We start from the raw sequence: 10,734 nt of genomic DNA on the forward strand, positions 1-10,734 counted from the left end.
CTTGCCAAAGGACGGGTAAATCCAGGGAGGCCAACCTCCAGTTTTCATCATTTCCAAAATTCCCCTCAAACGGTTGTTTGTGGAGCGGAGAAGTTCTCACGTGCGTACCGGTCCAGAAGCTACGTCTTTGCCTCCCAAAGTTTTGATCAGGGCCCAATCCCACAGTCGTTGCTCTGGCAAAACTCCCAGCAGCACTGAAAGACGTTATCTTGTTTTTCCACGCTCCGATAACTCAGGCACTTGAATCACTCAAACACCACTTTGTTTTAAAAGCTCCACACTTGGCACAGACCTCTCCCTGAATGAGGAGAGTAGCAGTCTTTCCTTCACTTGAAGATAGTTATGGAGACAGCTTGGACCAACAGGAAAAACCCCTAACCTGCCACCGGCAGACGGCTACACCTCCTGTATCTCAACAGCAGCATGCAATGTAGACGCACCAAACCCATACAGCAGTGGTTCTCAACCTGTTAGACTCAAGGCACCCCTCAGAAAATGTCACATCTTTGGGTAAATGCGGTATCTTTTATTAGACCAACTAAATAGTTGGAAAAATTGTTCTTTGCAAGCTTTCAGGTACAAACACCCTTCTTCAGGCAGAGGGAGAGTCTGTCGTTGTTTTGTGCTCTCCTCGATGGGATAGAAGCCAGTATGCAAGAATGCAACCCCGGGAAAATGCAAGTGTACGCCAGTGAGGATCAGAGGAGATGGGAGACAACAGGTGTGAGCAAGTAGGTGTTTTGACTACAGAAATATAGTACAGCAATTTTTCTGTTGCAAAGAACTTAGAAAGACCACAACGACGCAAAAATGTTTTTAACACGATGGACTCCGACTTGAAATCTCTGAGCTTATCATGTTTGCATACTTTCCGCCTTGCACACACTGGTCACACCCCACGGCACCTGTGGAGAGATCTCAAGGCACGCCGGGGTGCTGCAGCACCTGGCTGAGAATCTCCGCCATATAGGAAATGCAGATAATGGGTGAACTAGCGATCTAGTGGCTATAACACAACGGGGATCCCAAAGGACCCTTCCAAGGTCATTAATTCAAGCTGATGACAACGTGTTTTGTTGCACTGCAGGCTCCATATGCAACAGTCAGCCTAGCTGGAAAACTAGCTAAAAATAAAATAAAGAGGTCCTGATTCAAAACTAGATGCCGTGGGTAAGGTCCTTTCCCTGGGGATCTATAAAGCATTCGGGAGCTGAAGTGGATGATATTCTGCCAATGCAGGAGAGCCCAGAGCCAAACCTACGGCCTCTGCCCCAAACAGTTTGCAATCTAAGACTCCAAATCTGCATGGACCTATGTGTATGTGTTTACCATGAAGCATGACACATGCATGTTAGGCCTTGGCAGGATCAAGGCCGAGGAAAGCAATCCAGACAGGGTAAGGCAAATCTCTCAACAGATGCATTTCATTTATAGTTTAGCCTTCCAGTTAGATGAACTCAAAGCCAATTCACCACCAGTCTCAGTGGACTGTCCCTTTGGCGGTTTCCTGCGTTCAGATCTGAAGGAAAGGATGGGAGCGAGTGGCCATCAGTGAGAGTTCGATGAGGGAGTTCACACTGGAGGGAACGCACAGATGAGAGCACGTGCGTTTTTACAGGACACACTTGCACGCAGGTGGTGAAGCTGGCAATGCCCGTGGGCTGGAGAGGATGCCGGCCAGCTTGACCTATTTCTTTCAGTCATCAGCGAGGCAGAAACTTAATTCACCTGAAACCCACAGGACCATTTTTACAGTCACTGGTTACCGGGTATCCTGGTCATTGCAAGGTCCCAACCAAAGCCTAGCTCAGGCTCCTCCACAGAGTCACTATATTAGTTCGATGCAGGACTCATCACTGCCTGCCCCGAGTATGTGCACCAAAAGCCAGTGGGAGTCGAGGGAAAACCACATGGCCGGACAGCAAGAACTCGTGAACCTTCCTCCATTTCAGCAGTGGGCCAAGTGAGTCCTATCCACAGTTTGCACAACCATGTGCAACTCACCCTGGGGTCTTTCAGGGGGGAAGGGGTTATGCCCATTCAGAAGAAGGAATAACCAACAGCATCAGCACAGCTAGTTAGAGAGTTAATCTGTTCTCATATTTGGCTGGGATGATGTAGTTGGGGCTGGTCCTGCTTTGAGCAGTGGGGTGGACTAGATGTGACCTCCTGAAGTCCCTTCAACCCTCACTTCCTATGATAACAGGAACACAGGTCGAGAAGGGACCTCTCAGGTCATCGCGTTGCAACTGTAGATGGGTACCACACACAGTCCTACTCATAAACTGAGCAAGATTTATCTTAACCGCCCCCCTTCCCCTTCCACCTACTCCTGTTGGACGGCTGATGGTTAGAAACCTTCTGCCAATTTCCAGCCCCAATTAAACTCATGGCCAGTTTATACCCACTCAATCTCATGCCGTTTGCTTAAATAGTTCTTCTCCCACCCTGGCATTTCATTCTCGGATATATTTATAGACGGCAGTCACATCCCCTCTCAGCCCTCGTCCTGCAGGGTTACACCAGCCAAGGTCTCTTACTCTTTTTGCAGGCTCTCCATTCCCCTTAGCAACCTAGCAGGCCTTCCTGCACCCGTTCCATCTTGAATTCATCTTTGAGGAACGTGGGGAACCAAATCCACGTGCAATAGGAGATCCATATGCAATAGTCCACGAGGCCTGGCCAGTGCCACGTACAAACCATGCAAAGACTCTTGCATCTACTGGAAATGCCTCCCCTGGGGCACCTCAGGATTGCATTTGCCTTTTTTACAGCTGCATCATACTCGTAGTCATCCTGTGTCAAACTAGTCTACCCACGTCTTCCTCCCTCCTCGGTCTTTTCCCATTGACGCGCTCCTACCTTAACAGAAATTCTTGTTATTAGTCCCAAAGTGCATCACTTAACGTACAACTGGCTAACACTGGACTTCTTTGATTGAAGCATCAATGAGGTTACCTCTGAAGCATCTTTACCGCCAGCTCCATAACAAGGGGAAAAAATAATTCAGATCTTAGTGATAGATCCCAAGGGTCTGTGCTTCTGCAGGGGTTTCAGCCTGGTCAGATCCCACCAGAACAGGCTGTGATACAGGACAAAATCCATCCTGTCACTTGGATGCTCATCTTGCTGGTGATCTGACCCCAGCTGACTTCATGCCCCTGGGGCATGGGGCTGGACTCGATCTCACGAGGTCCCTTCCAGCCCTCACGTCTATGAAATCTGCACAGCCAGAAAGGCTGCGATATCCGCCCTGCCAGTCTGAAAGTACTTTTTACCTTATTGATTTCCCAGCCCCCTGGGAATCCATTGTCTCCTAAAGCGTGCATCTGGAAAGCGAGTGCATGATCCCATCAGCCACCCTATTCAAAATCACAACTTGTTTTTCCACTTTTTACAACCAGCACATCCAGAATATGGGTTAAAATTAGTATTCTACCTTGTCCCCCTCCCGAGGCTACCACCAAAACAAAACCCTTGCTGTAAATTATGATAGTTATCATCTGAAGCGAGTTAAGTACGTTTGGGGGTCGGACTTGATGATCTGTTGAGGTCCCTTCCGACCCTAACATCTAACATCTATAAGTAGACTCCTTAAGAAAGATCTGTTTTGTGGCTTGGATCAGGAGTCGCCTCTATTTTTTGTCCTGAATATGAAGGGCTGAAGCCAATGTTAAATCTGACCTAGTCCAGCTGCTACAGCTCCACTACATTATCACGCCCTCTACGGCACTCCCCATACTGTTGATACCAATAGATAACAGCTTCACTAGCACTGGATCAAGTTACCCTGCACCAGTCATCAGTCTTAAAACAGGCAGGCTAAGCTACAGGAACCCGTGGAAATGGATGGGAGGAAAAATGATTAGACCAACTGGGGCACAAAAGGTTTGGAGAACTTGTTTTCCTCCAGGCACTGCTTAAAAACCAATGCAGCGGAAACCCAGAGGCCCACACCACTGGGGTTAGCTTTGCAAATGCAGGTAAGGAAAGCTCACTACAGCAGCTAACATCCAAGACGGAGCTGTCTCCCTAACTGCAGTTTGCAGGATTGAACCACCTACACAACCTTACCCGCTCCGTCTCTTGCCTGTTGCATGCAAGGAGAAAAACCATGACATGAAAATGGGAATTATTAGCTCAGGGACTCTCAGCCAAAGATCCAGATCGGATCTCAACATCTGTAGGCGAGAATCTGGGTGCTGTCAAGGGCAGGGCTCCAGGATGCACCTTCTTCACTGCTGAAATCGGTGATTCTCCACCAGGATCCCGTGGCACCCTGGGGTGCCCCGAGAGCTTTTCAAGGGTGCTGTGGGGTGCCACATGATGTTAGTTCTGCTAGGTAGAGAAACACAATTTATAAGCTAAAGCCAGAAATTTTAAATAGGAAAGCATAGTGTTAAAAACAATCTGCCCTGGTGCCTTTCTGGGCTCTCTGCAACAGGAGAATTGCTCTATTATTTTTCAGGAGAAAAAAAAAATACAACTGAAAACTAAGTACTGGCATGTTCTGATGGGTGCCTCGAGTCTCACCAAGTTGAGAATCACTGGTCTAAATCCTCCATCTCTTGGTTGTCAGGACAGAGCTGGTTATGGATCCATGGTCCTGAAACTTTCAAGATTAAAACAGTTCAATAAAGTTACGTGACTTTGTTCAGCACCGCTGAATGCAGCTACTTATAAACCAACCACCATCTCCTCTTCCCACATGAAAGAATCTCTTCTCCCCAGGGGCAGAAGATTTTGAGGAAAGCGCCCTAACCAAAATGGTCACATAACCATAGCTCTGCAGCAAAACCATTTCCTTACGGTTTCCTCTGCTGAATTTCAACCAAGCACAAAAGCACAGCATAGACCATGAATATATGTTGACAGCAAGACATCATTCAGCCGCTTAAGTTCCTCTAATGGACACATCACATTAAAACTAAGCCGGCTCCATCTGTTCAACCCCCCAAACAAAAGACAAAGAGAAAGTTATTCACGTACGCACAATAAAAACCATATGTTACAAGTAATGGAGATGTACATTTATTTTTCTTCTGTCCGATGAAGCAGGCTCTTGTCACGTTTGAGAGTGGAAGACTGCTCCCTCCAACACACTGACCCCTTGTCATGGAAAAAACAAAGTTCACCCAAAAATTTTGCTGTGATTTTTTTTATTTTTAAAAGTGCGATATCCTGCAACTAGCAAAATCAATTGAGAATCAAGAAACCAACTGGCACAGACATTAACAGCAGGGTTTCCATCTCTGTCAGCACTGCTTCTCACCTCTATCCAATGCCACACACTTTGGACTTTGTTAAAGCCGACGGAGAAACTTGAGTGCAACTATTAAGTCATTTAAAAGCAGGTAAGGATGTTTGATCAGCAATCAGACTAAGAAAAGGAACAACGTGAAACCAAGAGCTGCTTAAATAAGCTATCCAGTTTCAGCTGACATGTAAGAAAATCAGAGGAAGGACCATGTCTTCTTCCTAAGTTACCTCTGATGTCTGCAGGGGTTTGGAGACGACACTTTGATTTTGTTGCAAATTTGTAGACTGTTTTGGAGACACCACTGGCAACCTTTGCTCCAGCTTCCTTTGAAGCCTTTAAGTTAAGATGCTTTATTAACTAGAAAAACCTTCCATTGACAGACAGTTTTAATTAGGCTGTATTGGACCTCAATCCTGTTTGTACACAAGTCCACAGCAGAATCTCCCCAGTGGCTTTTTTGGGACAACCGTGAGGTCCCTTTTGTGCCTTTCCTTCATTTCTCCAGGTTCCCTCCACTTCCTCCTCCAGTCAACTCCAACATGCTTTCATCAGGCAATCAAAGCCTGGGCAGTGACACCCTTAATGACCATGCCGACTTAGCTGTTAATATAGGAGACCTACGCATCTGAGCCAAGTTCCCCACTGTCCTGTGCTATGAACTGGAGAGCTCTGCGTGACCGGCTTCCTACGTGCACCCCAGAAAAGGGGCTTGCACAGACCTGGGTGCACACAGACAGATACAATGCAATGCCAGGCAAATGATGGGAAGGAGCAATGGTCTCAAACTGCAGCAAGGGAAGTTTAAGTTAGATATTAGGAAGAACTCTCTTACAAGGAAGTTTAGTAAGAGACAGGAAAAGACTACCCAGGGAAGTGGTGGCATCGCCATCCTTGGGGGGTTTTAAGACTCGACTAGACAAAGCATTGGTTGGGATGACCTAGTTGGGGCTGGTCCTGCTTTGAGCAGGGGGCTGGACTATATGTGACCTCTTGAGGTCCCTCCCAACCCACATTTTCTATGATACAGTAGAGGTGAGTAAGTAAAGTTATGCAGGGGAAGGTGATGGATAACACTTAGGTACATTGCAGAACAAAGATTTGTGGCTTTAGACACACAAACCTTCACTGCACAGATTGATGTGGCTCCACATCACAGCTCTGCTGGTGCAGAGGTGCAATCTCGGAGCGACTCACCTGTGCCAGCAGACACCCGTGGTCATAGCACTTGCACTAGCCAAACCACACTCGTACTGGGAGACCCTGCTCTACTGTGCGGGGAAAAGTAGCTTTGCTCCAAGCACAACTTCGCCAGTATGGCTGCAGGTACACTAGGAGCTGATGGCCAGCATGGACACCAGCTTGGTGTAGTGTGGCCATATCCACCTACACAGGTGGATTGTGGTGCTCCTTAGCTGAATTTTTAATAAGGAAAACTGCAATCTTGCAAGCTGCTCTGCTCCACTCAAACCAAGTGGGTTCTGCTTGGGTGCAAGGAGGGCTGTGTGCAGGGCACCTGGCGGCAGATACTTTCATGGAAATGCTCTAGGGCAGGGATGTCAAAGATCCAGCATGGGGAGCCTCATCATCCGGCCCCTAGTGCTGGCTTGAAGTCTCAGTCAACCCACACAGGCCACAGCCTTGCATACAGGGCCTGGGACACGAGCCACACGCGGTGTCCGTCCCACTTCCTTCCACCACCCACACCCTGAGCCAGGTGGGGGCATGCCACACACAAGTCCCACTCCAGCCAGTCTGAGACCCACGCAGTACGTGGCACCAGCAGATGCCACATGCAGCTCAGGTCCTGAACCAGCTGCCACACGTGGCATGGTCCCGGACCAGCCAGGGAGTGGGGGCACCACATGCAGCACAGTCCGGCTGCGGCAGGTGCTATATGTTGCACACAGCGCCCACTTTTGCTGTTCCAGAAGAAGTGCTGCCCAAGGCTCAGCCAGTTTGACACCCAAGCGGTGTCAAACACAGTCAGTCACAGCATGCAGTGCTGCAGGTGCCGCATGCAGCACAGGTGCCAGACTGGCTGGATCTAGCATGCAGGGAGAGGGGTAGGGTGGCAGGAAGAGGGGAGTCCGTGGGCCCGATCCAGCCCGCAGACTGGTCCCTCGCCATTCGTCTGACCTGCAGGACCAGATGACTGGCACCCATGCCCTATGCAAAGTGTAATGCACTTGAAACAAGGAAAGAAGGGCACAGATCCTAGACAAGGGCTTCCCCTCACCAGCGCTTGTGTGAAGCATGGCACAGCAGAGATCATCCTCACTCCAAACTTCCACTCCAGCTGGGAGGTAGCCCCGGCCTCCACCCTTCAGCAACAACCTTTGGCCTTGTATAAAAGAGACTGTGATCCCAACTGCAGCCTTTTGGTCCTACGTAATGTAAATTATGAGCAACAGGAAATTCTGTTGCTATAATTTTATGCCATACACATACACACACACACACATAAGAAGGGCTATTTCTACAAGAAAGTTCAGCTTTCAGCTCCTACTTCCTTCGGTGCAAGGGACTCCATCAAAGCATCTGCTAAAATGAAAAGTCGAAAGAATATTTCTGAAATAAACAGCATGATGGCATCCCTCCCCTCCATATTTTAAAATGGAGGAACCACTTTTTTTTTGGCTAAACCTAAAAAAAAAAAAAAGCAAAAAAACAACACCTTTGGGCAAAGACCAAACTTGGAAGAGTTAAGCCCAAGAGGCAATTTTTATTTGAAGATGCAAGCAATTGAAAACATGGGGTTTAAATGGAAGCCATCGTGCCAACTTAACTAGGAGGGTTACTGCCACACCGGGGAAAGAGAGAGGGAGGGAGGGAGACTCTCCATAGGAAAAAAAAAACCATTTTCTGCAGGAGAGGGAAGCTCAGTTTACAGAGTAGAGATAAGGAAATGCAGTAGCCGATATCCATCTCCATAGATTTTGCTAAAGTAGTGCTTGCAAATGGTTTGGCCCCATGAACCGCAGCGAGTTTTGTGCTGTTTATCCACAAGCAACAGCAATACACAATTCTCCCATAACAAGGAGGAAAATGTGCTTTAATGATGACCTAACAGACTCACTTGAGAAGAGAAAATACTACTATCATCTCTCTATCATGATTCAATCCTTAATTCAGCCAATGACGCTGCCTATGAAGATGCCAAATAACACCACCTGCAGCAGTAGGAAATGGGTAAGAGATTCCCCATCTCATTTCATAAAGGCCACAGATCTGCAGTTGGACAGCCCCAAATGACTTGAGTTGCTGCAGGCTCCATTTCGAAGTTGTACCCTAGGGAGGGAGGAAAAGGCTCCTCGTCCTTATACCGAGGCAGGTGATGGTGCGTGAAAGTGCAAGTTAGACAAACATCAGTCTGGGATGATCCTGCCTTGAGCAGGGACTGAACTAGATGACTTCTTGAGGGCCCTTCCAGACCTATACTTCTAATCCCCTGCTACCAAACCCCAGGTTTACAAACCTCCCGGTCCTAGGAAGACTATTAGATTCACCAGTAATTTGCCCCGCTGACATCTCACTGTTACTTTCTGGAGCTGAGAGAGAGGGCCACAAGTCCCCTTCCTCCCTCAATGATTTTCTCTGCCACAAACTCCAATAGCAGATCACAATGCTGGGACACAAGGTGCACACCACCATGCTGGCGTGGTCTCAGGTTCTACAACCAAATATATGGCCTTGCCCCTCTCTACAGCAAGATGCTGCAGAGGCAGAAAGCCCACCAGAGTCAGCATCTCCTAACTTCCCCCACAACCGCCTAAAATAGGGTCAACTAGTTGCCTCTATGCATTACCCACAGAGCAGAGTTGCTCACTAAGGTACCAGGCTATAGTAACTCGTTCACATCCCTCCCCGACTCCCGGATCCATGTGTGGGGAGCCAACGTTATTGCACGTGTAATGTGGGCCAGGACAGAGTGAGGCTCAGTCCAGGCCTTCATATTATACAAAGAAACATTAAGTCCCACCTGATCTGAACTAATGGAAACCAAAACCTCATACCAATCAAGCCATTTGGTTGATGAAGGACCTATTAAATGAACATACTGCAACGCCACCCTCCAAAGCAGGTACGGTAAAAGATTTGCCTTTCCCCCCACCCCCACTCTCGGTTGCTGAATTATTTCAATTCCCATCCCCAATCATTAAAACGACCCTCTCTCTTTTAGCTACCACTGCTCTCACTGCACCAGGCAGGTTAGCAGCAAGTCCTGCCCACAGATAACTGGACGCTTTGGATAAACGTCACTCAACTACACTTATAAACGGTTGGGGATTTGAAAACTCTGCTGGACCAACCCCATTTCTACCCAGGACCCTCCCCACTGCAGCCCACAGACCACCAGGAGGAAGGATAGGCTGCCAGCAGCCACTTCCAAGAAGGGGAAACAAAAGCTTCCACTAAGAAATATAGACTATTATTTCTAATAGTCCTATTATTAAAAGGAGTTGGAGCAAGAAGAAAGCTCCAGAGAAGGAGCAAAAGCTGAGACAACCATTGCTGAAGTGCAGAAACAATGACCTTCCCGCCTGGTGGTCTCCTTCAATCTACAAAGAATTTATAATAGCTAGAGAACCTGAGGAGCAGCTGATGGAGAGGGTTAAAGGCCCTCCCTGAATATGGGTCACCTGCATCTCCCTGGCTGCAGAGATTACCGGTGAGAAATGAGGTGGGACCAGCTGGAGGTGATTCTTCATTAGCAAGGAAGATAAAGGGGCAGCTTGGGGAGGCGGGTACTGTTTGCCTGTGCCAGGGCAGGGAGCTGGAACAGATTAGCTGGGACCTGGCTTGGCTTCACATCAAGGTAAAAATGAAATCCTTGTTTTCCCTCTGGCTGCTGAGTGGATACTTGGGCCGAAAGGAATCTGCTGCTTATGTGATGGCTCCTGGCTGGAGTGTCTTTGACTCGGTCTGTAGCAGCGGACAATTCGGGCCCTCTCCAGAAGACCTGGTGTTTCCTGCAATCGCTTCTGCAGTCCAGGATGGATGTGCAGACCCGTCGGTGCAAACACAGCATGCAGAAGCCGGAGCATCCTACTCAGTGGTCCCTGGCAGACCGAGCTACAAAGAACCACACCGGTCCTGAAAGTGAAAGCTGGACATTTTCAAAACCCGATGCTCCCATATCCAAGCCTTCCTGCACTGTACTTTAAAGGCCTGTTGCTTCTCTTTACAAGGCAAGTTGCTAACTATTCACTCTCTATCCTCAGGCATGTTCAATCATTACCTCGAGTCTGGGTAGTCACCACTGATGGTCGTGCAGGCAAGATGGTAGAAAAGGGAAGGCGCCTGACATTCAATTCACTGTAAGGCTGTTGCAACCATCTCAGGAGGTCTCCTGCACTCAGGCACGGCAAGTGCTCCCAGTGAAAGCTGGGAGGCTGCAGCAGCCTGCTAGCAAACAGGCAGGGAGCAGGCTGCTGATTAAATGCCACTGGGAACTGTTTTGCTCTCTCTTTCTC

At 48.3% G+C, this 10,734-nt stretch overlaps 1 protein-coding gene and 1 long non-coding RNA gene across 12 annotated transcripts in view; both read right to left on the bottom strand.

Annotated features, from left to right (window-relative positions):
* Positions 1-10,705, bottom strand: part of LOC112550997 — a 19,155-nt gene extending 8,450 nt beyond the window's left edge. Inside the window, exon 1 of the long non-coding RNA XR_003095100.1 lies at positions 10,500-10,705. This is a non-coding gene — a long non-coding RNA (uncharacterized LOC112550997). The remainder of the gene's footprint in view (positions 1-10,499) is intronic.
* Positions 1-10,734, bottom strand: part of CLASP1 (cytoplasmic linker associated protein 1) — a 251,743-nt gene that overhangs the window by 222,049 nt on the left and 18,960 nt on the right. The gene's annotated exons all lie outside the window — the stretch shown is intronic.

This window comes from Alligator sinensis, unplaced genomic scaffold (genome assembly GCF_000455745.1).
Source record: "Alligator sinensis unplaced genomic scaffold, ASM45574v1 scaffold1133_1, whole genome shotgun sequence".
Classification (NCBI taxonomy): Eukaryota; Metazoa; Chordata; order Crocodylia; family Alligatoridae; genus Alligator; species Alligator sinensis.